Consider the following 25,916-nt stretch of genomic DNA (forward strand, 5'->3'; position numbering starts at 1 on the left):
TACAGCTCCTTTTGTTGATGTTTTGGAGAAGGAATAGATCAATGTTAGTGGTGTGTCTTATATACAAGATAAACGTAATGCTAAACCCTGAAGAGAAAGATGCAGAAAAAAGAAGATGGAACATTAACTTGCAATGCTTATTTTGAAATTGATGTATGCAGGTTAAAGTTTGTAACATTAGCCAAACTTTTATAATAGAAACATTATTCTTTATGACTGCAGCACTGAGTAAAATTAATCATACCACAATAATGGTGATAGAAATGCCTTTGAATAAAAGTTGGGTTTTATAATAGGAGACTTAGTTTAGTTCAACTAAATTGCTGAATTCGTAGCACGAGTCCTTCAGGAAATGCTTGGGATGCAGTCAGTTCAGTCCAATTGCTTCTGTTTGTAAAATGAGATTTTTCTGGCTTGCTTAGCATCTACTGTTCAAAAAAAATCCTCAAAACCTCTTGGGTTCCTCATAATACTGATCCTGGACAAAGTCACATTCAGATCTGGAAGAGCAGGTCTCAGAATTGTAGTTGCCAGACCAAATTTCTTAGCCTGGTCCTTGAAAGGCAAAGAATTCCTCTTGTTCTTCCTTTTTAAAGTAGCTAGCTACATTGTGTCTTACAGCTGACACGAATGTGTCAGTGAAGATGAAACCTGCCTTTCCTCAGGAGGGCCTTCAGTGCGTTTCAGAAAATAGTGAAGCCAGTTGGACATTTGCAGAAGTGGCCAGGAACAAGGGCTTGAGAGTGGCTTATAGCCTAAATTTGTGCTAATTTGCTATATTTAATAAAACAGGAAAGAGACAGAGATATTTTTTATTTTCAACTTTGGAAGTTAGGTGTTTTCAGTGATAATGAGTTGGGTCTGTGACTCTTTATAAACCCAGCTGCTGTGCTACAGAACTGTTTGAAGTAACTGTAGATTGCATTTTGTGGATTTGAGCCCTCCTACCTTGTTGGCAAGATGACCCTGAAAGTGCAGTGGGGGGAAATCACCTTCTCAAATGACCAGGATTCAGTACCACCAGAAACATGGAGTGCAAAACTGGTTGGCAGTTAAGGTGGAAAAATCTATTACAGCCTGCTCTGCCATCTATCTGTGTGACCTCAGATCTTGCTTTTGCTGGGTTCTGTGTGTGAAGGGTTATGTTACTCTTTGGACCAGATTCCCTTCTTTTGTATACCTGTATTGACTGACTTCACCAGAATTGTTTCTGATCAGTACAGATGTAAGATGAGAAGCAAGGTTTCTATTTACATTATCAAATATATTTGATTTCTTTTTAAATTTCATCATTCATCAAGTAGAATATAGACCCCCTTAATGAGCAAGGTGAGAGGGAGAAAGTTAGGATGATGAACTCTTCAGCATATAAGGCTATGAGTAAATCAAAGATTACAGTACTAATAGTTAAGCTGCTTTAGAAGTTAGTACTTTCAGTATATAGTGTTTAGTTTTGGGCCCCTCACTACAAGAAAGACATTGAGGGGCTGGAGCATGTCCAAAGAAGGGCACTGAAGCTGGGGAAAGGCCTAGAGGAAAAAGGCCTGTGAGGAGTGACAGAGGGAATCTGGGTTGTTTAGTCTGGAGAAAAGGAAGCTCAGAGGATATCTTCTAGTTCTCCACAACTACCTGAAATGAGGTTATAGCAAGGTGGGGGTTGATCTTTTCTCCCAAGTACCAAGCGATAGGACGAGAGAAAACAGCCTCAGCTTTCACCAAGCTGGGTTTAGATTTGGGCATTAGGAAAACCCTGAAAGGGTTGTCAAGCCCTGGAACAGGCAGTCCAGGGCAGTGGTGGAGTCCCCATCCTTGGAGGTATTGAAAAGTTGTGTAGATGTGGTGCTGAGGGACATGGTGCCAGTGGATTAACTGTTGGACTTGGTGATCCTAAAAGGTCTTTTCCAACCCAAGTGAATCTATGATTCTCCTGTGCTAGGTTTTACATGCTGATGAAATCTGGATATGCAGAGGAGCTGCTGGACGTCAGTGAGAATGTCAGTAAAGTTGTTTCACACTTCCAAGTCTGTCCTACAAGGAAAGGCCATTGCAGGCCACAGTGTTGCTCCTCTGGATATGTTAATGCAGTGTGAAAGTGCACATCATGCCTGGATGGGCCCTGCTCAGAAAACACTGCCTGGAGATCTTGCGGAGTGCTAATGTGTCAAAGCACCCAGGAGCAGTGGGGGAATAATACTGCTTTCTAAAGGTCACGTCTCTTGGAGTTAGCCAGGGCTCCCTTCTCGTGTGGCCTGGGCTCCACACTCAAAACTTCTGCTGTTCTTTGTAATCTCAAACTGCTGAAGTTTAATGGCTAAAATCAATAGGGCTGATAAGAGTGTCTAATTTGGACAGCAGGAAAGATATGCAGGCGTTAAAAGATTGCAAGCCTTTAAACCAGCTCTGGGAGTAAGTGTGGCTTTCTGATTTCTGGCTGACTGCAGTATTCCCCAAAATGTGTTACCTGTTCTGGGAATTGCTTTGGTCTCATTTCCAATCTTCTCTTCTTTTCCTTTAATTTCTTCTTTATTTTACCTTCTAATGAGTAGAATACTTCCACTTCTTAGAACAAGCACTGGCAGTTGCATATGGTGATTTGCCAAGCAGCGTTCATAGTTATCCTCACTAGTCTATGGACTGGTTCAAATTATAGAAAAAATGCATCTCTAATCTTAATTTTTTTTTTAAATAAAAACACCAATTATTATTTATATTATGTATAAATTAGTATATAATATATACTGTAACAATATGATATAATAATATAATGCAATGCAATATAATATAATGGTGAACCTCATGAAGTTCAACAAGAGCAAGTGCAAGGTTCTGCCCCTGGGCCAGAACAATCCTTGCTATCCATACAGACTGGGAGATGAGGTGTTAGCAAGCAGCCCTGTGGAAAAGGTTTTGGATGAGAAGCTGGACATGAGCAGGCAGTGTGCACGGGCAGCCCATCATGTACTGCAGTACATCATGTACTGCATCAAAAGGTGCGTTGCCAGCAGATCCAGAGGTGATTCTACCACTTTGCTCTGCTCTGGTGAGACCTCATGTGGAGTGCTGTGTACTCAATATAGGAAGGACATGGACCTGATGGAGAGGGTCCAGAGGAGAGCCACGAAAATGATCAGGGGGTTGGAGCACCTTTGCCTTGAGGACAGGATGAGGGAGCTGGGGTTGTTCAGCCTAGAGAAAAGGAGCCTCTGGGGAGACCTAATAGCATTAGATAATATGAGAAACATTGTTAGTGTAGGGTATCATTTGTGTGCATAACATTAAATAATAAAATACATGCAGTTAAGTATACTTTAAAGTAGCTTACCTGTCATTATGCAGTTTTATTGGGTAGCTGGTTATGCCTACATGCTTTTCATAAAACATGTATATCACAGCTAAAACTTAAATATGTCAATATGTTAAAATGTTAATGTGTTAAAATAATAATGATGTGTTAATATGTTAAACTATCTTCAAGTTACTTTCAGCAGTAACACAATATATGTGATTTGTCAGCTATTTTTAGTGCCTTGCTGGACATTTGTGTTCATAGATAACCTCTTATCCTGGGCTTACTTGTTTATGAAGTGTGTGTGGATGTGTGAACTGTTTAAATTTCAAACACATCTGTGAGTTCTAGATGACTTGACCATGCATTTTTTCTGCTGTGAGGAAGAGGTGTTTCCTATTCAGTGAGGGAAAGGTTTATCTCGTTGCTACAGTTACGGGGCTGCGGGCTGAAGCAAAGCTCCACAAAGAGGAAATGCTCTTCCTCCTTTTGTTTCCTTTTTTGGTTCTTCCCAAAGAACTGTTCCTTGACCCCACTTGGTTAGTTTAGAAGGTCTGGTTCACCGGAATGGTCTGTTCTCTAAACGTTTGCTTAAAAAAGGAGAAGTGTTTTGAGTCAGCTCTTCTGGGTATGTTTAGGTGATGCTAGGTCTTCTGCTCAACCAGTCTTTTTGGTGCTAGACAGTTAAAGGATTGAGGAGAGTTCATTTCTCAAGCATGTTCTTTGCCAGTTGTTTCTGTGCACCATGTTTGCTGATTATTTCAGTTAGGAAAGCCAATGCCCAGAGTCACTGAGGTTCATTTGGTTTAGTTTTTTTCCATTCCTAACAGCTGCTGAAGAGTGAGAGAAGTGTTGAAGAGTGGGTCATTACAAGTTTGGTATCTTAAGTTCACATTTTCTTCTCAGCTTCTCTTCGAGGCACCATTTGTGGTTACTGCAGTTGGCTTCACTGTTGAAAGCAAGGTTTTATGGCCAGCAGATTGAGGCAGGTGATTCTGCCCCTCTGATCTTTTGAAATCCTCAATCTCTGGAGTCCTCAGCACAGGAAGGACAATGGACCTATTGGAGTGAGTCCAGAGCCAGGCCACAATCATTAAAGAGCTGGAGCACTTCTTCTGTGAGGTCAGGCTGAGACAGTTAGGGTTGGTCAGCCTGGAGAAGAGAAGGCTCTGGGGAGATCTTCTTGCAGCTTATCAATACTTAAAGGGGACAGTTTTTTTTAGCAAGGCCTGATGTGACTAGACAAGGGGTGATAGTTTCAAACTAGAAGAGGAGAGCTTTAGACCAGATACAAGGAAGACATCTCTTTGCCATGAGGATGGTGAAACAGGTTGCCCTGAGAGGTGATAGGTGCCCCTAGAACCATTCCAGGTCAGATTGGATGGAGTGCTGGGCAACCTGATGTAGTTGCAGATGTCCCTGCTCACTGCACAGGAATTGAACTAGATGACCTTTAAAGAACCCATCAAACCCAAAGCATTATATGGTTTTGTGATTCTGATTTAACTACCATACAAACTGCAAGGGACATCCTACATGACAGTCCTTTGTACACATAAATAAAGTGTAGATATCTCCCTTCCTATCCTTAAAGCATGGTTTCTGGAGATCTGTGCTTTGCAAGGTCATTCCTGTGATATTTGTCTTGTTTTCATCTACCAAATGCACTTTCCAAGGCACTTGGGTGCTTGGTTAGTGCTTTGTGCTCTGTCTTTGAAGTTTCCTGCTGTCAGAAACCCAATGGAAGAACAGCCAGCATCTCCAGTGCACTATTTCCCACTGCTCTGGAATGCCTGTTCCCTGGCATTTGCAGAGATGAAGGCTTGGGCCTCATCCAGCCTCAACCCTTCTGAAGAATTGAGAGTCTGAAGGCAAGGGAAATGCTCAATTTTTGTAGTCTTATTTGCATGCATATAACTTAAAAATTAAGTAGAAGAAATGTGCCGCCTTCTCCTAGGACTTGATACCGATGTCCATTCCTCCTGGAATACCCTGATAGATAATTCACATTGCTTGTTGTTGCTTGGTTCACAAAGAATGGTGTCTCACAGGGGACTGTGTTTGACCATAGCTATTATTCACCTCAACATTTGGTAGATCTGACATTTAAAAGTGTTAACAGGTTTAGCACAACAACAAAATAAAGCCTGACATTAATTCATAATAACAGAAGTGAATAAAAGATCTTACTCTCAGTATCCTGTGTGATAAAGTACAATAATGATTTTTTTTTTTTCCTGAAGTTCTTGTTAACTCCTGCATTGGAGAACAGTAGAAACTTAACTAGCTCTCTGATGCCAGAAAGACTGTGCCATTTATATTCACCTGTTGGGAGTTTTGAAGAATGCTATCTAGCAGGAAGCCAAACTCAATTAACAGGAGAATAAATTAAATTAAACCCCCCAACCTTACAAAAGTAGTATTGACTTAGTAGCTGCCAGGGCAAAGATGCTGAAAATGGTTTGAATTGGCAATAGTAGTGTGGGTATGTACATGGCAAGGTTATCATGGTAATTGTACCTTGACTAGCAAGATGGCACATCCAAAAAGCAGTATTTGGGTGTAACCAAAGTAGGTAATTTCTACCTAATGTAGGCTGTTTGGTCAGCTTAAATGTACTCCAGAAAAACTTCACTGTTACAGTACCTGACCGATCCGAGTTCCTTATTCATTTCCCGTATTATTAATCATAGGGTGGTCTGGGGTGGAAGGGACCTCCAAAGGTCATCTAGTCCAAACCCCTCTGTAGTAAGCAAGGGCATCCTCAACTAGATCAGGTTACTCAGAGCCCTGTCAAGCCTCACCATGAATATCTCCAGGAACGGGGCCTCAACTATCTCCCTTATTAATAAGCTGATCTATGTGCTTCTTTACATATGGGTGGTTTACACACACACACAGATACACACATACCCCCATGCATTTCAGCAGCTTCCTCTTTTCATTTCACTGTGTTGGTAATTCAGCAAAGATTATGTGTACACCTGGTAAATTATCTTCCCTCTTCTCTAAGCATTATGATTGGGAGTTATTAGGGAAATGCAGCACTTCTCTCTTTGCTTTCGTTAAACAAAAGCCAGTCTCAGCATTAACTCTTCCAGACATTTTCCTCAGTTACCTACAGAAAACTTCTTCAGTGTTTTTTTTTTTTTCTAGTAATGCAGACTAGACATGGAGGTGAGAACATTTTGTTTTCTATTCAGATTTATAGCTGTGCACAAATAACATACAAATGATTTTTTTTAATGACTGAGCAAGCAATTGGCAGTGTACAGTCTGAGGGTACCTTGTTAATTATCAGCTATACATCTTTTAGAGGAAACCTCATGATAATTGATAACCACCTTTTTGTTTGTAACCATTAATAATGTAAAATTAATGTAGTATAGGAGGTGGTAATCTGTGTTAATCAATTATAAACGAAACCTTAATATTTGCCAAGTCTGAGAATGATCACCAGAAATAATTTCTGAAAAGAAAATAGCTTTAAATATTACTATTTTTTTTGTCCTAAATGTTGCTATTGGTAATTGGTTGCTGTTAAAGGTATTCAGGATTTTTATCTTATACTCAGTGGGATTTGCACTGCATTATTGTATTTTTAAGGTAAACTTCTCTGATAGATTTTGGGAGCTATTTTTGGGTGGAGGGGAGGAGTAAGATTGAGATGGTGGCAGAAGGAAAATTAGGATTAAAACATAATTTAGAGAAACTATTTCATTTCCAGAGTGAACATTATTTTCTCTCATACGTTGAGCTGTTGTGCCTACTTGCCTCACCCCTGTGTTTCCTGGAGGGCTCCACTCCAGGTCAAGGCAACCTCCTTACCATGCTTTACCTCTTCTGTTTGTGCCTACAGGTTTAACAAAGGTTGTGTTTGTCTCATCATAGGTGTTTGGCTTTTTTCCCCCCCAGATTCCTTGCTTGTGTAGCTGTGGGGAAGATTCTGGTAACATGAAGGCAATAGCAGGTGATGTTCTTATCATAGGAGGTTGGAAGGTCCCTATCTTTCTTACAGATAGCTTTCAAGTACTGAAGGCCTCCAATAAGGTCTTCGTGGAGCCTTCTCTTCTCCAGGCTGAACAACCCCAACTCTCTCAGCCGGTCATCTAGCAGAGCTGTCCCAGCTCTGGTAATTTTTGTGTCCTCCTCTGTACCCACTCCAACAGGTCCTTGTTTTTCTTGTGTTGGGAGCTCCAGAACTGAACCAAACACTGCAGGTCTCACAAGAGCAGAGCAGAGGGGCAAAATCGCCTCCTTCCACCTGCTGCCCGTGCTGCTTTGGATGCAGCCCCTGATATAGTTGGTTCTGGCCTGTGAGTGCACGTTGACAGCTTGTGTCCACCAACACTCCCAAGTCCTTCTCCACATTTATCAAGTGTATAACTCATAAGTCGCAGGAGCAGTCTGATGATGCTGCATAAGGCCTCAAAGGAAATCTCCTGGCTTACGGAGGCACATATTCTTTGAGTTGAAAGGAGTGTGCAGAGAGTGCTGAAGACTGAGGCTTTTCAATGAAAGAAAGAAAAAATACTTCTGCTTTTATGAAGGAGCTTATTAAGAGCAAAATGATTGTATTTGGATCCTACAGGCACTGCTGCTGTGGTGGCAGAACCTTCAATGAAAACATGGCTTCTCTGCCTTGACAATGGGTTGCACTTCACTGTCAAGCAGTTCATGCTCTTTTAAGAGCAGCTTCTGCAGATGTTTATGGCTGATCTAAAAATGAACGAAAAGGAGACACTTCGAAGGATAGTAAATGACTGGCATAGTTGGGCACACATTATACTGACTGTTTTCCAGGTCTGATGCCATATGAAAAAATCAGTTTGAAAAGATACAGAATTGAAAAGGAAGCCTAAATGGTTGTAGTTGATGATCTTGGAGGTCTTTTTGGACTTTAATGATTCTGTGATGTTTAGCCCACAATATAAACATCTCAGTCTGTGTTCTTACCCATTTCTGTCCTGTTTTTCATACATGAAATACTCCTGTTTTCTTCCACCTCATCCCTTGAGTGATGATTTTGTTGGGCATGACTCTGCAAAGTGTTGGAGCAAAGGCATAAGTAGCAAGAGTCAATAAAAAATAATCCTGATGGGATGACACAAAAAGCAAGAGAGTAGAAGAGCTTGGGGCCCAGCTTGCACTCCTGGATTTTAGTGGGGTTTTGGGGCAAGTACATTTCCCCTGTGTCTCCCATGCAGTGTAGTTCCAGACCTTCCCTCCTGTGCCCGTGATACAGAAGTGAATTGATATGCACCTGCCCACAGATTCACAGACTGCATTGGGTTGGAAGGGACCCTCCAAGTCATCTTGTCCAACCCCCCTGCATTCAGGAGGGACACCTCCAACTAGATCAGGCTGCCCAGGGACACATCAAGGCTGATCTTGAATATTTCCAGGAATGGGGCCTCAACAGCGTCCCTGTGCAGCCTGTTGCAGTACTTGACTACTCTCATTGTAAAGAATTTTCTCCTTATGTCCAACTTAAATCTACCCTGCTGCAATTTTCAACCATTGGCCCTTGTTCTGTCACCAGAAGCTCTTCTAACCAGTCCTTCCGCTGCCTTTCTGTAGGTCCCATTCAGATATTTAAATTAGCTAGATGGCCTCCCTTCCCTTCTCTGGACTAAATATCTCCAGTTCTTTCAGCCTGTCCTCACAGGAGAGGTGCTCCAGTCCTCTGATCATCTTTGTGGTCCACCTCTGAACTTGCTCCAGCAGATCCACATCTCTCTTGTGTTGGGGGCCCTGTAGCTGGACACAGTACTTCAGGTGAAGTCTCATTAGAGTGGCAGAATCACCTCTCCTGACCTGCGTCGTTTGATGCAGCCCAGATGCACCTTTAGAGTAAGGAAGGGCAAGGTGAAAAACATGCCCTTTGGTGTCAGATTTTGATGCTATTTTGTTGTTGCTTGACTTTGGGGATTGTGAGTGGTTTAAAGATCTCTTTAGTGATCATACATGAATATGTTAAAAAGGAATGTCCTCATATCTCTTTGGAATGGAAGGGTTGTTGTGCTTGATTTGCTTGCTGTAGTCGTAAGCTCTCCAGAGTAATGACTTTACGTGGTTTGTAAAGCAACGTGTCTACTGATTGCTGTGAAAATACAGTATGAGAGGCAGTGCAGCAGCACTTACCTCTACTATTCTTTTTTTCTCTCCAGTGTAATAAAATGATAGAATTATCATTGAAGAAGATGCTGGGCTAATGTAGTCTAAATGCTGTTGTTTCCAAGAAATTAGAAGCCATGGATCAAATATTTAGGGTAAAATAGCTTTTGTTTAAAATTCCATGGTGATGGATGTGTCTGAGTTAGGGTGGAGAAAAATCCACTTTTACACAGCTATTAATTTTGAGCATTCTTAAAAATAGGTAATTAAGATGTCCCTAGGGTCCACTCCTACTTCAGACACATGCTCATCAAAAGCTCTGTCATACTTTAGTTTGCTTTGGGTATGTCTGAACATAAAATTAGTAAGTAAATAATAAAAAACAAAAAATAATTCACTTCAAGTTTAGTCATGTGGTGAGGTTTTATTTACAGGAAAATGGTGAAAACAAAGGTACTTTCCCCATTTTGAAATGTAATACTTATTAGTATTAAACTAATAGCTATTAGTTTCTGCAGTATCTTCTGCAATGTTTTTAGTGACTGTGTTATATCTGATAATTCTAGGTAATTATATAGTATTATATATTTTAGATAGTATAGAATTATATATACTATTATATATTGTACTATGTATTCTATATAATTATTTTTATTATATGATATATAATACAGAATTATTATAATTAGAGCCTACATTATAGACTTCAAATAGCAAACTCAGTTAATTGTGTGATAAATTCAGTTTTCACTGAAAAGCAGGATGTGCACAGCTCAGCTGATTCAGAGAAAAGCTAGAAACTGCTGCTGAAGCACCTTGCTTATTTTTATTAATTTTTCTTAATTGTCCCAATTTTGGGACTCTCAACCTGTGCCTTTTAAAAGATGCAATTTTGTGATACCTGGAGCACCACGTACTGAGCAGAACTAAAGATCAGATGTCGGCTGCTGCTCTGTAGTAAGGGATCCACCTATGAGTGGCTGTGGAAAGTTTAAAGGTTATTATCTCATGTTTGTTTACTTTGTAAAGATAAGATTTCAAAGAAAATCGAAGGGCACTGTCTGGAATTCCCAGTCACTGCAGTTCCATGGAGAGCATCGATCCCTTCCTAGAGGTTGCCGGGGACTCATTATCTCCCTGTTCATTGTAGGCTGCTGCTGAAATCTCCAATATTTCAGGTTTGCAATTCTTTTATTGTTGTTTTGGCAGTTTGTCAAAATTAAATGGCTTAACCAAATCAATATGCTGTCTTGCTCATTAACATCTGCATTTCATGTGGCCAGGCTTTGGGTTTTGGGGTTTTTTTTTCAGTTTGAATGTAGTCAGCATGGAATGAGCCATGACAATGACAAAAAAGAGCCTTTTGGGCTCCTGAGTCGCTTTCCCTGGAGGTACTCAAGAAGCATCTGGACGTGGCATTTTGGGATATGGTTTAATGGCCACAGTGATGTTAGGTGGACTTGATGATCTTAGGGTTTTTTTCCAACCAAAACAATTCTGTGAAGCTTTCTGGAAGAGAAACTCTTCCCTCAGTTATGCAATCACAGCCCACAGCTTCCACCGACAGCAGCGGTAATTGCACATGTGTGCCTGTGGGTAGGAATCTGTCGCTGAAGAATAGATGCAGGGAGGTCAGGGACAGGACATAAGCTACAACAATTGTGAACTTTGCTAATTTAGAGCAACAGTTTGTGTATTTGCCTGTGTTTATTGGTGAGACAATTAATTGCAGAGTTCAGAATAAATAGACGACTTCCTCTCTGTTGTGATGGCCTCTCTTTCCATGGGGTGACTAAGCTTTTTCTCACCAATTTAAGTGGTGGTGATATGTGGCTTTAGATACATGTTTATCATTAGCTAAAATAACACATCTGTTAAGAAAAGGTTTCTTGCCATGGTTGTTCTGCATGCTAAGCACATTCTGTGTACATGTCAAACAAAATGCCAATTTAATAGGCCCCCTCAGAGTTTCCGAAGGAGTGATGATGAAAGTTTGGCAAGTTTGCTTGTGCTGATCTGTATAAAATCTGCACGGCCATTATCTCCCAGACACTTGCAATATGAAACCTGCCAATGGTGTTTTTACATTCTTAAGAGTCTAATAAGCTACACATGTCAAAACTGTAAAGTCAAATTATCTTAAGCATGCCTGAATATGGCAATACAGTTTTCTTTCTGTGCTCATGTGGACTTATTCTTAATCCGAAATATTTCCAATGCTGTTTATTTCTTATTGAATATAATAGATGCATTTTAACATTTCACTAGCATGAAGAAGGGTGGGTAAGGGCATGTGTTTTGGAAATGCCTCCTGAGTTGAGCAGGCTGAGAGCAGCAGAGATGTGAGAGGCACAGTGTCTGCTACAGCTCTGCCACCGCTGTGGTTATATGCTTTTGGTTTGACTCCAGTGACTCTTTGAACTAACAAAATCTAGTACAGGCATTTAGTCATCATTTGTTCTGCTGAGAAACAATGTGAAGCAGTGAAATGCACTTAGCCCTTGTTTTACTCCCAGGCAGCTGAGAATAGTTTCATGCCTTTTTTTAATCACCACTGTCGCTGTGTAAGAATTTGAATCCTGCTGTTCTGGGGCCAGTATCACTTAGACTAAGCAAAAAAGAAAACCAAACCAACTTTTTTTCTTATCAATAATGAAATATAAAATATGCTTTTTTGTTCCTTTTTCCTTGTTTGTTTTTTTTCCCCTGTTCTTTGAGCAATTGGAATTGAAGTTTTTCTACCTTTTCTCTGTCACCATGCTGAATATTTTTTGTAAGCTTTAAGCTGTGTTTTAGTACCCAGAGCTATTTCTGAATGATGACTGATTTAGTCAAATTACTGTCTGAATTGAGAAGTCATGCCATAAGGGGAAGACAAAAGCCGTATGAAAAATTAGGAGTTATTAATTTGATCTCAATTTGTTTTGAGGAGAAATTAAAAAGAAAGGAAATAGAAGGAAAGTAGCTTGTTTTAGACACATCTGTCTACACCTTTACCTGCTTCTTCAATAATAAATACAGCAGACTGGCTGTTCTCAGGTGTGTCAGTGGTGAGCAGCTGTCTGTCTGTCCAGAAGACGTGGAGCCCAATGCAAATGGTCAGGGTGATACTACGCCTAATTTTCTGATGTTTGCTTTTTGCTTCATTTAACTCTTGAGCCTCAGCAACCTCGCCCGTACAGGAGCTGTAGCTTTTCACAAAATAATACTTGCCCTTCTCCAGGGATCATCTAAAGTATTTAATAATACACTTTATAATTTTCCTTTTTACCTCGCATCAGATGACAGTTTGAAGAGCTCAGGCTGAGGGAAAGGGAAATTCAGGCTAATATTTTTCACAGAGTCTATTTTGGGCGTTAGCTCTTGGTGCCAAGCTTTGGAGGGAGGGCTTTGACTTAAAAAGAAATCCTCTGCGCTCTTACCTTGTGCTCACTCAGGTCTGAGCTATGGGATTCAGCACCCCTGTCAGACTTTGAATGTTTCAGATCGAGTGCCCCAATTTAGTTCTTCTTTTTTGATAAACTGACCTCCATGGGCTGCCAGAGGTTGGCTGAACCCACCCAGAATCAGGCAAGGAAAGGAGTTGTCCCGATGCCCAGTTTTGTGCTTAGCTTTCAAGACCCTCTTCTTGAGCTTCTCAGAAAAATCTCTTCTTTAATGAGAAGCCAGGAAATCTTTCAGCCAGACCTGCAGCTTTGCAGACTAATAGCAATCTTCAGTAGTGTTTTTCACATTTGAGTTTCCTCAAATTGCTGCCTTTCTGGTTTTGCCTTGTTTAGTCAATCCAAGCCAGTGTTTGGAAAATAAGGAGTAAATTGTGGAGTACTTTCAGAATACAGAGTACTGGGAGAACATTGATGAGGTTGTCACAATGACATTTGTGCTAATGTAGCTCTGTTGTAATCAGTTCTGCCCTAAGTGAGGCTTACCTTCATCAGGATTACTGAATTCACAGGATAGCTAATGTGTTTCCACAATACACCTATGAAGTATATGTTGTTTCCGTGAAGCCAGGTATGAGTGTTTTCATTACAAGGTAATGGAGAGAGGTGACTGATCAACACACTTAATTTTGATCTTTTTTTCCACTGTTGATCCCTGATCAGTTAATTGCTCAGTGAAGTTGCAATACCAGCAAAAAGTAGTGATGTAATTCTCAAGGGAAAGGTAGTTTATTGATATTTCAAATGTCAGTCCTCCCAGTACATAAAACATTTTTTTCTGCTAGCAGGAATTAACTGCCTCTTGTCCCACCCTGGAAATAAATGTTGTTGGGCTACCTGAGCACAGCAGCCAAGTGATGCAAAACCTCTCCCTTTACCCTGTTTTGCTCTCCCGTCTTTGATCTAAATGTTACCAGGATTTGACTGCTGATTCTAAAGTTTTTCTTTGAAAATGCAGTAATATGTAGTTGGAAATGGGTTAATTTGTTTTCAATTACTGGTTGCTTTTCCATTCAGCCCAGAAGGCAGATCTTATCCTGGGCTGCATCCAAAGCAGCATGGCCAGCAGGTCAAGTGAGGTGATTCTGCTCCTCTGCTCTGGTGAGGCTCCACCTGCAGTGCTGAGTCCATCTCTGGAGTCCTCATCACAGGAGCGACATGGATCTGCTGGCTTGAGTCCAGAGGAGGCCACAAAAACCATCAGAAGTGTGGGACCCCTCTGCTGTGAGGGGAGGCTGAGAGTGTTGATTTGTTCATCTTGGAGAAAAGAAGGCTCCAGGAAGACCTTATTGTGGCCTTTCAGTACTTGAAGGGAGCCTACAGGAATGATGAGGAAGATCTTTCTGTCAGGGCCTGTATGACAGAACAAAGAGGCAAAGGTTTTAAACTAAAAGAGGGGTAGTTTAGACTGGAGAGAAGGAAGACCTTTTTTTGACATGAGGATAGTGAAACCCTGGCCCAGCTTGCCCAGAGAGGTAGTGGAAGCCCCATCCCTGGAACTATTCCAGGTCAGGTTGGATGGGGCTCTGAGCAACCTGATCTAGTTGAAGGTGTCCCTGTGCACTGCAGTGGGGGTTGGACTAGATGACCTCTAAAAGTCTCTTCCATCCCATTCTATGATTCTGTTACTGAAATCTTTGCTTCTGGTAGTTTACAACTGAAAAATAGTTGAACTGGAGATAGCCTATTGACAAAAAAAAAAAGGGAGGGATTGGGGGAAAGGAAAAGTAGAAACCAACAAACCCACTTCCAATTACTGGATTAGGCGAGTTTTGGTGACAGGGTTCTAAACTTTAAGGCCACAGAGTGAAACAAAGCCTTGTTTAAGCAGCTGCAGGAATCCTTCCTGTAATGTATCTCAGCTTTAAAATCTTTGTTCTTGTTTGCTGGCAGATATTTTGTCTTGCAGTAATGATAAGCAGACCTGACCTGGGAAGTAGGGACGTTACTAAGAAATAAATAGCAAGATTAAAAGAAAAAAAGCATGTTTTATACTGCTTTAACTAATGGGTACATGACTGTGTATTGTGTTTGTAAGCTTGATTACTGACAGCAGGTAACAGTCAAGTACAGTTGTGTTATTGTAGTCTGAAAATGAGAAATGTGGGTGATTTTAGTTATTTGGCAGTGTTGTGTTTTGATGAAGCAGCCAGTTGTTTGCTCTTGCTGTTTGCCTGCAGGAATAGAGAGCTGATGCCTTAGCAGGGAGAAAAATAACTGGAGGAAATGTTGGATGGAAAAATATTTTAGGTATTGCTGTATGTGGTAGCATGAGTGATTGAGGTTGGTGTTATTCAAGCAGTTGGTCAGAGAGCTGCTGGCTCTGATGTTGTTCTGCTAACAAACAACTTCTCGTGAGATGCTTTAATCACATCACCCCTGGGTATCCGCGAGTTCTCTGTGGAGAAGTATTTACACAGATGAATGTTTTAGGACTGCCTTTAAGAAGACCTTCACAGCCAAGAAACACACCTACTAGTGTTAGTGGATAGCATCATGTGCACACATTTCTCTGCCTCTGTTACATTAATATTAGTGATTTTCCCTCTTTGCCAGTAATGTTGCAAAGCTGTAGGCAGCCAGTTGTGTACTGGCACAGAGCACATTCCTTTAAAGCAGGCTTACAAAGGAAAAAAGTCTTAATTTTGTCTGGAAACGGAAAAAGAGATCTTCTGCAAAACATTGTGATTCATCTCACTGTGCACAGCTCAGCCGGCAGGAAGCTGCTGAGCTGCTGAAACTTTGCTGCAGAAGCTTTCAGCTCCACAAAATACTTTTCTGCTCCTTGATTGGGATATTGTTGTTGTTAGTCATCTGAGCTCAGGATCTCACCACACACCTCTGCCATGTGTGTAAGAAAGCAGCTTACTGCTGGGGGAAAAACTAGTTGAAATATATGTTTTGTTTAAGCACTGTAAATTGTTAGTCATCCACAGTGTCCTGCAGTGGTATCTATTTCTTTTGAAAACTCTCTCCTTGCTTGTAAGCCTCCCCTGTTGACTTACACTGAAGAGCTGCTGAAGATACCAAAGAATTTTGTCCTCTGGTATCCTGGTGTCAGTTCAAGGAGGTGATCTTTTCAGCAGGTGAAAGAGGCTACTAGAGGCTTATGGGTGTTCTGTGCTTGGAAAGAACTTTGACCAGAGGCACTGAAGGTTTTCTTCTTGCATTTTAGCTGATGAAGGCTGAAGAAGAGGTGGATTTGTACATGTGCATTTAGAGATGACCTATGAAAAACCCAAGGTACAAAACAATTAAAATAGCTAGGAGGGCCATGTGATCTTTCGGTAGGTCAGTGCACAATGACCACAAGCTCCAGGATTTTTCTTTCAGTAGCAGGCAGCACCTAACAACATCTTATGATGTTGTGTAACCCTGGGGTATGGGGCCAGTATTACAGCCATGGCTGTCTGCAGTGTTTATTGTCCTGCTTATTGTTGCTAGTTAAGAAATACATCAACTGCATCACTTCTTGATAGTGATGGATGCAGTCTACTAGTAAATGGTCTGTATTTCTTTAGTAGGTAGAACTCTACCAGGTGCTTTGCACAGTTCTGAGGTAGTTTTGTTAACATCATGTCTAAATCAGCCCTTTATGGAGATCCTTAAAACAGTTGCTTTCATGACCTGGACTTTGCCTGAAGTGAATGTCTTTGTGGAGCTGATGTCAACATGGGAGCAAGAGTCATTTTGTCTCTCTAGTTGTTCTCTCACACTGCATGAAGCACCTTGTATGGTTTGGAGAAACTCAAATATGAGACAGATCATTAATGGGCACATGAAGATGTTGGACCAAGTCTTTGTGATAAAGATATGTCAGGTAGCTCAATTCTCATTAGTTTCTAATCAGTGAAGTTCTTACAGGGTGCACTTCAGGGTGGACAGCCTGTGGCCCAGAACTTGGCAGTGGTCTTTCATGGGTCTTGCTGGAAGGGAGAGTACAGCAGTATGGCATCTGATTTGCTGTAGTTGCAGGGAACTGAAATCACTGACACTCCTCAGTGACAGAAGAAGAAACAAAACCACCTTGGAGTCTGTGGTCTCCATAGGGCAGCTCTGACAAGAATGCTACAAGCTGTCTTTTTTGGTCAGTCCCTAGATTTGAAAGGAAATCATTGACCTTTGAGCTTTACACAGTAGCAGCAAGTGCTTGAAATGCTAAATTTGATGTCAAAAAACCTGTTAGGGAGACCTTCTCAGGATTCACGTTCTACTTCAGGTTTCTGTTATTTTGGTTGTGACCCTGAAAAAAAGTCATTTTATAAGCAGAGAGCAGACACAGGATGACACAGGATGACAGGATATTAGGTGTTGGAAGGGACCTGTGGAGATGGAGTCCAACCCCCTTGCCAGAGCAGGACCACAGAATCTAGCACAAGTTGCACAGGAATGCATCCAGATGGGTCTTGAAAATCTCCAGAGAAGGAGACTCCATTCCAGAAAAGGAGACACCTGCTCCACATGTTCCTCCTGTTCATCCGACTTCTGAAGTTCTTCTCACGTTTTTGGAGTTACCCAGTCGTCTGTGTTCCTAGCCAAAATGTCTGTGGTTCTTGGTTGTCATTTCAGGAGACAAAAAGATAGCAAGCAATCTCCTGTGACTAGCAAGACAGTGTTAGTTGCTGCTTTTGATGTTATTACTTCTACTGCAGAGCATCTTACAGCCTCGGGCATTTGCATCATTTTGACTTCTGTCCTGAGCTCTCCAACCATTCTTCTATTCTGCTAGAGCATCAGAGAAGCAAGTGGGCAATGCTGTATCCTCCTAAGGTATGTTTTAGCTGAAATATGTGAAACAGAACTGTATTTTCTGCCTCCTTCCTCACTCCCTACTCTGACAGTAGCTTTAATACTGGAAAGCAAAACCCCCAGCATGCTCAGGGGATTCAGTACTTGCAATTTTCTTTGCAAAATATTTATTGCAAATATCAAAGATTCAAACAATTACCCTTGGTATCCTAGGTGTGTCTTTGGAATTTAACTTCAAAAGTGATCTTGTCAGGATTCATTGCTTTGTCATCCACAGTACAGTTGAAAATCTAGTAGCACTTTCCTGCATGAAAAGCAGGACTTCTTTCTGACTTGGAGGTGGCTAGTGAAAAGTGTTGCAAACCACCATCACGTTTGCTGAAGAACTTCAGTTCCTCCGTAGAGAACTACTCAGAGAACTACTCTGACTCTCCTTAGCCCTGGACCTTTAAAGGGTATTAGATTGGGGTTTAATTCATATATTCATAGAATGGTTTGGATTGGAAGGGACCTTTGGTGGATTGGAATTTCTCACTACATTGAATAAACATGACCAGCTCAGTTGGAAAGCAAATGGAAGATCATCTAGTCCCAAACCCCCACCATAAGCAGGTAGCTCAAGGCCTCATCCAACCTGGCCTTGAACACCTCCAAGGAGGGAGCATCTGTGACGTTCCTGGGCAACCTGTTCCAGTGTCTCACCACCCTTACTGTAAAGTTGGACTTGATGATCTCAGAGGTCTTTTCCAACCTGGTTAATTCTGTGATTCTGTGATTGATCTCTTGTGCCATCATCATTTTGCCCCAGGGATCAATAGAGTCCCTGCCAGCCATGCGGGAAGTGTTCTTAAAGTGTTCTGGGATTTGAAAACTTAGAGTTGCAGATGTTGTCTTTCAGATGTCTTTTAGCTTGGAACTAAAGATGGGATCATGCACGATGGCAGAGTGAGGGCAGTGGCATGGTGTGATTTTTATGTTAGCATATGAAAATGAACATGTGACTGGAAAGCTCATTGCTCCTGTAGTTTTTGAATGTTTATGAACAGCATCTCTGAGAGGGAGAATTAGAAGGATGCTATGCCCTCTCTTTCAATCTCATGGAAGTGGGGCAGCCATGAAAAATCTCAATTTCTGGAAAAGAAGGAATGCTTATTTTAAAGAGCCTCCTCTAGCTGAATAAAACAGTTATCTGCTAGCCTGGATACTGAAGGTTAATTAAAGGAGGGTTTTGTGCTTATCTAAAATGGTCAGGATGAGTTCAGCCCTAACTTACTAACCTTTTTAGAGTTCCTTCCTTTGCATGGCAGTACACCCTGAATCAGGCCTGGGTTTTAGTTACATATCTTAGATATTTAGTTTTATATCTTTGTTTTGGTAGCTGTAACTTACAGTGACTACAGTGACTCAAGCAACTTCTGAGACAGATGTTAGCTAATTGAATAGGCAGGAGCCAGGCTGAACAGGATTTTACATGCCTGTTAGTGCTGCCAAAGCTTACATTAGCACAGCTATCCTGGGGTCTGGAGGGTGTGTGTGGTTCACAGACAGTCCTGGATCTTCAAGGATTGTCCCTTTATCCTTCCAAAACATTACTTGTTTCAGTTCTTCATGGGTTATTTCTGATGGTTGCAAGCAAGGCAGTGAAGCGTGACATGGGCACTGGAGACTGCTCTGGCTTCTCGTAAGCGCAAACCGCTGCTCCTATGCGTCTGCTTTCCTGCATCATGAATTCTGACACCTGGCTGAGTTAACTCTTTGTGATGATACGACAAGTAAGACTAGTTTTCTTTTGTAGGAAACAATAGTTGCTACAAAAGTGAGTCACAGTACCATGAATGGCAGTGCTCAAGAGCTCATATAGTGGGAGGAAAAAAGCCTGGTTCTGAATCTGAAGAGGGAGAGCAGTGCCTAAACAGCTAAACAAAAAAATTAGGGAAGGCAGGTTGGGAGGTACGTGTAGGAAAGGCAGATGAATCACTGAGCTGTTGAGAATGACAGACTCTGTCATAGCAAATGCCTGCTGCAAGAACAAAAGAATTAACAAGGTAGTAAATGCTGTAAACACATCTTATATAAGACCCAGTGTTTGATGGTAAAGACAGGTTTATTATGATAGCTGAAATGAAATTCACATGAAGAAGAAAGGGATTTTTGAATAAAAACTTTGCCCTGTGCTTTAGTGTCACAAGAAGAGACTTATCTAAACAAACTGCATTTAATTTTGGTGTAAGAATTTGACTCATCCTTGGGGGGAAAAAAATTGCTATGGTGATAGCAAATTAAGCGTACAGAGTATTTGGGTTATTTATAAAGTGGAAGAGACAGGCCACCCCAAACTGTAGATAATAATAAAGATTAAAATGCTATAACATTAATTTGCTGAGTGTAAGCACTGTGCTGTGTGATTAGAAGGAGCTGCATGATAAGATCAAGCCTTATAGAGCTCTACAATAACTGTTGCAACCAGTAGGAAAGGTTACTGCTCGCTGTTAGAGCACTTTTATTAATATATATTGAAATACTGCTAATTTCCCAGGTTGGTGACTCTGCCTTGCATTAGCCGAGACCCTTGTCGCAGATTACCAAGCATAAGTAAACAAACCAAATCAGTCGAGATCACCCCATCACTAAATCCACTTTTTGTTTATATTTTGGCAGGTCGTCTTAGTTCTGAGTAAGGTCCCAAACTTGAACCCTAGCTCTAAAAATCTTAAGGAAAAATTCAAATTGGACTTCACAGATTTTATTTTCCTCAGTCAGAAAAATGCTGGGAGACTTCACCCTCTGCTGCATATTTATTCGGGAGAAAGTAACAGCCCTTGTATAGTGGGTGTTGGATAAACTTGTGAAAGACCCAGTCCAGGGGTTGGACTCAGTGATTTTCAGATGTCTCTTCCAACTCCTAACATCCTGTGATCCTGTGATTATTTTTTATTCAGCAGCAAGTGATGTGCGCAGGTTGGAGTCTGTTGTTTTATTTACTGAGTGCTGCTGGCACATTGATCCCCAAACTGAACAGGCAAGAGAAGGTCTGTGCTGAGAGGAGCACACAGGCTTCCAACAAGGAGAAACAATGAGAAAAAATGTCTGGAAAATACTCAGCTGCCTTTTTCCTCTTCCTTTGATTCTCAGCCTTCCTGGCTGACACAGATTGTGTGTATGTGACGCTTTCTATAACAAGTAATTAATAGAATCATTGAATGTGAGGGGTTGGAAGGGACCTCTAGAGATCATCCAGCCCACCCCCCTGCCCAAAACAGAATCACCTAGGGCAGGCCACACAGGAACACATCCAGGTGGGTTTTGAAATTCTCCAGAGAAGGAGACTCCACAGCCTCTCTGGGCATCCTGTTCCAGTGCTCTGTCACCCTCCCAGTAAAGAAGTTTCTGCTCATGTTGAGGTGGAACCGCCTTTATTCCAGATTATCCCTATTGTTTATTGTCCTCTTACTGGGCACCACTGAAAAGAGCCTGGCACCTTCATCTTGACACCCACCCCTCAGATATTTATAGACATTGATAAGGTCCCCTCTCATCCTTCTCCAGACTAAAGAGCCCCACTTCTCTCAGTCTTTCTTCACAGAAGAGATATTCAAGTCCCTTAGTCAAACTTGTACCTCTCCATTGAACCCTCTCCTGTAGAGCCCTGCCTCTCTTGAATTTGAGAGCCCCAGACTGGACACAGTATTGCAATGTGTGGTCTCACCAGGGCAGAGTGGAAGTGGGGGAGAACCTCCCTAGACTGTCTGGACATGTTTCTTGATGCATCCCAGGATATCATTGGCCCTCTTGGCCACTAGGGCACACTGCTGTGCAATGTGACATTAATTCCTGTGTCGTTTTTTGGTGGCATGGTGAGGGTGGGGAGAGTCTTAAGGAACCAAAAGTGCTGGGAGAAGAGCAGTCTGCCTGATTGTCTGCAAGGGTGTTTGGCAGCAAGGGTTGGATTACATGACCTTGAAAGGTCCCTTCCAACCCAAAACTTTCCATGGTTCTGTGATTCCCAAGGTACTCGCCCCTGTAAAACTCTCCTGGTCCCTGTTTTCTGGTGGGAATATGAAGCTTGTTGACCTTTCATTTCAAGCATCTGGAACTCTTCCATAGTCTCAAAAAGGAATGACTGCCTTCTGAAGCAAGTTTTGTAAATACAGGTCCTAAGCAGCATTGTAGACGACTTTTTTTTTTTTTTTTTGCTTCAAAGAACAAGTAAAAAGTGCTGAGGCTGCACCTGGAATTTTAAAAGGAAGATTTTGAATCTGATGTTGAATTTTCTGGTGGAATTTGGCTTGAAAAACCATTTTTGCTATTTATTGTGGTTGTTCCCCCCCCCCAGTCTGGAGTACCCCGTGGAATTTCTGTACTTTCTGTACTAATTCTGCAAAGTTACTTAAATCTTTTCTCTTTTTACATGATGTTGATGGCATTAAGTGCATATGAGGAAGGGGGGGCTAAGAGTTTTTCAACACAGCAGATGAATCACAGTGTAAACATGTAATACTCTGAAGTAATCAAAGAGTTTTCCAGCCTGATGGATTTTTCTTGCTGATCGCATTAACCTTTCTTCCCCGTGTAGGTGGGGTAGCCTGGTGCCTGCCTTGGTGGTAGCCTTTTATGGTTTTATGTGCTTGGGAGCCAGCACATTGTGATATTACTTCTCTAAAAGCTGTCTTTAATTTTTTTTTTTCTTTCTTCTTATTTCCAAGAGCATTTGGCACTATTTTTTAGTTCTGACTTTTCAGGTAATATGTTTTTGTAGAAGACATTTAGGAAAATGTTACTGATTTCCTATTTATCACTCATGCTGTAGTTGCCAGAAAGTTAGATGGGTACTATGGGCTTGTTTTTTCTTTTTATTCCCTTGACTTTCTGTCCTATGAGGTAGTCTCATAGTCTAATAATTTCAAGCTTAAGATCAAACTTCACTGGAAAGAGAAGGATAGACTGAGGGAGCTGGGTTTGTTCAGCCTAAAGAAGAGAAGACACTGTGGGGATTGTATAGCTGCCTTCCAATACATGAAGGGAACTACAGGAAGGCTGGAGAGGGAATTTTCATATGGGCATCTAGCAATAGGGCAAGGGGGAATAGTTTGAAGGTGAGGGAGAATATGTTTAGACTGGATCTTAGGAAGAATTTCTTCAGTGTGAGGGTGGTGAGACTCTGGAATAGGCTCCCCAGGGAGATTGTGGATGTGTCCTCCCTGGAGGTGTTTGAGGCCAGGTTGGATGAGGCCTTAAGAAACCAAGTCCAGTTGAGAGGCATCCCTGCCCATGGCAGGGAGGTTGGAGTAGATGACCTCTGAGGTCCCTCCCAACCTAAGCCAGGTCTGGTTGTGAGGCATCCCTGCCCATGGTGGGGAGGTTGGAGTAAATGATCTCTGAGGTGTCCCTTCCAACCTAAGCCATTCTATGATTCTGCACTCTCAGAAGTGAACAGAGAGTTTTCAGGCCACCAAATTAATTTCTTCTAATGTTTGCTTTTTTAAATCCTTAGTGAATGCCTGATTCAGAGTTTGGTGATGGGGAAAAACTTCATCTATGCATGTCATTAAAGATAAATTCTATTTCTGTTGCTGGAAAGAAGATATTTAGTACTTTGTTAAAAACTGACATTTCCTGTGCCACATAAGTTTGTTTGGTTTGTTTAATAGAGCACATAAGTGAGCTTTTATTCATTGGGATTTTTCTCCCAACACTGAGGATGATTTTCCTCAATTGGGTTTTTAAACATTTGAAAATTGAAATAAGAAAAGCAGCATTGTTTAGGGTCCTGGCTAGGGTTTTGAGAATGGAGCAACTCATAGTGCTCCTTATTAAATTTAATTAATTGCTTCTTGTGGGCAGTGTGGCTGAGTTACTGTTGCAGTGAGGCCAATAACTTAGAAAATTTGGAGTTCTGTACATTCAGACCTCAGTAGTTAGAGCTTTGCCTAAGAGTAATTTGATTATTTAATTTAAAAAAAAAGGTTTTCCTTTATTTCAAAAGGGGGTTAAAGAGCATCTCACTCGTGGCTTTTTAAATGCTTTTGGTGTTTCTATGGCTAAATCTTTGGTAAGAATTTAGTCAGGTTTATTGGAACTTAGAATCTTTCCCATTTGATACCTGCTTAATGGTGAGATACATGCCATTAATTTTATCTCAGTCTGTTTTCTGTTGCACAGATGTTCACATTACAAAATCGTTATTGTCAGCCAGTAATCAGTGCCTCTATTGGAAAAGCCAGTATAGGAGTGGGGAACTAAATGGGTGTCTGAAGTCTCATCTTAGTCTAGAGCTAGTCTTTCCAAATGAGTAATAAAGGAGGCTGCTTGAGGAAACACATCTTTAGTGCATCTGAGATGTCTGTTCTGCAGCTAAAGGGAATTCTCCAGCCTGACCATTCACTCACTCAGCACCAAGCCTTTACGCATTGAATAATTATTTTTAATGAACAGCATGGGGAGTTAAATCCTTATGACTTGGTTATTTCTCAAGTGAACTGAAAGTCTGTTTCCATAGTGAATGTGAACTCATAATTTGTGATAGGAGCTTTAAGTAATGAACTTGTGCAACCTTTTTTTATGGTCAGATGAAATTTGTCAAGCTTTTAAGGAAGGTTTGTATTTGATTATGAGAAAATAAAGCTAAGGAATTGTTTCTGACCCTTGCCTGGAAAATTGAAGTGAACATCCACAGTGGCTACCCCAAGTATTGATGTAATGTAAAATTGCAGGGGGGTTGGACTAGATGATTTTTCCAAGGTCCCTTCCAACCCCTAATATTCTGTGATTCTATGATTTAAGTATGCATGCTTGGAAGATGTATAAAATGGATGATTAACTGATTTCTTCAAGCTCTGTCCTCATTGTATAAGGCATAGTGCTCTTGGGTTTACTTAGAAATTGGTGAAATGAATGTGGCTCCCCCAGGTAAAATTATGGTCAGACTGAGCCTAGTAGCAAACCCCCCATTGAATGACATAGGGGCAAAATGCTGCTGGAACAGGGGGCATGCGGAATCCAGTGGAAGGTTAAAAAACAAACCAACCATCTAATTAATATTTGAAAAAGTATGTGTGTGCCTCTCATAAACATCATATCCTTATTCATATAAAATTAATTCATTTTCCTTCAAAGTAAGTCACATCTCTCTTCAGACAACATTAGTAAGTTAAATCAAAGTGAGCTTGTTTGTAGAAATTAATTGCTCACTGTGTTCATAAAAACAATTGGTAGTGTACTGCTAAACCCCCCTCCAGTTCAGCAACCTGTCTGGGTCCATTTGCATTTCCTTTGATGGGAGATAACATTTTTTGACATGAACCATTAAAGGTGTCATAGATGAGCTGTTGGTAGTAACCAAATTTTGAAAACCAGAAGCCTTTCCTGTATTTAGTTGCAAAGTGACTTGGCAGCATACAGATTTTTTTAATTTGTGCTGTATGGTGACTCATAAAAAGCCTTTGAAAACCAAGGTGGAGATGCTGTTTCTGTTGTTGTTTGCTTGTTCCAGTGAAGGGAGAACTGTGAGCTCTCTTGCTGTGAATAAAACAGGCTTATGGAGAAATGTAACCCAGTGGCACTGAAAGAAATCCTTTACAGCTTGTTGCTAAGATCACAGAATTATAGAATCATCAAGGTTGGAAAAGACCTTTAAGATCATGAAGTCCAACTGTAACCCAGCTACTATGACCACTAAAGTATATCCTAAAGTGCCATGTCCACCTGTTTCTTGAAAACCTCCAGGGATGGTGACTCCACCACCTCCCTGGGCAGCCTGTTCCAGTGATTCACCACACTTTCAGCAAAGAAATTTTTCGTAATGTCCAATCTAAACCTCCTCTGGCACAACTTAAGCCCATTTCCTCTCATGCTGTCGCTAGTTATTTAGGCAAAGAGACTCTCTGAGGCAGATCACAAGCCTCGGTGAAGTCAGGATGAGTGGCCTAGCTGTGGCACCATTGCTACCTGAGAGAGATGTCCTTCCAGCCTGGGAATCATTAATCCTCAGTGCTCTCAGAGGGCAGAATGATAGGCAGTGCTGTGCCCAGATAGGATTTAATGACCAGTGTAGTTGTAACATGTTTGGAAAAGGGGAAAAGGAGCTACTGTCCCTAAAGTGGTTCCATAGATGCCTGGCCCACACCTGCAGAGAGATGTGCTTGAGCCCACAGGAAAGCCCAAGGCCATGAAGAGGGGTGAAGGTAGCAAAACACTTTGTTCTCTGTGAAGACTCCCTGACTCCTTGGCAGTGGGCAGCAGGAGAAAGTCCTCATGCATTTTTTCCTCTGCTTTCTCAATGAAAGGCTGAAAGTCAGTTTCTTAGCCCACAAGGAAAGAAAGTG

At 41.3% G+C, this 25,916-nt stretch overlaps 1 protein-coding gene across 2 annotated transcripts in view; it reads left to right on the plus strand.

Annotated features, from left to right (window-relative positions):
- Positions 1–25,916, plus strand: part of LDLRAD4 (low density lipoprotein receptor class A domain containing 4) — a 339,191-nt gene that overhangs the window by 77,358 nt on the left and 235,917 nt on the right. The window lies entirely within an intron of this gene.

The sequence above is a fragment of the Dryobates pubescens genome, chromosome 9 (genome assembly GCF_014839835.1).
Source record: "Dryobates pubescens isolate bDryPub1 chromosome 9, bDryPub1.pri, whole genome shotgun sequence".
NCBI classification, from domain to species: Eukaryota; Metazoa; Chordata; class Aves; order Piciformes; family Picidae; genus Dryobates; species Dryobates pubescens.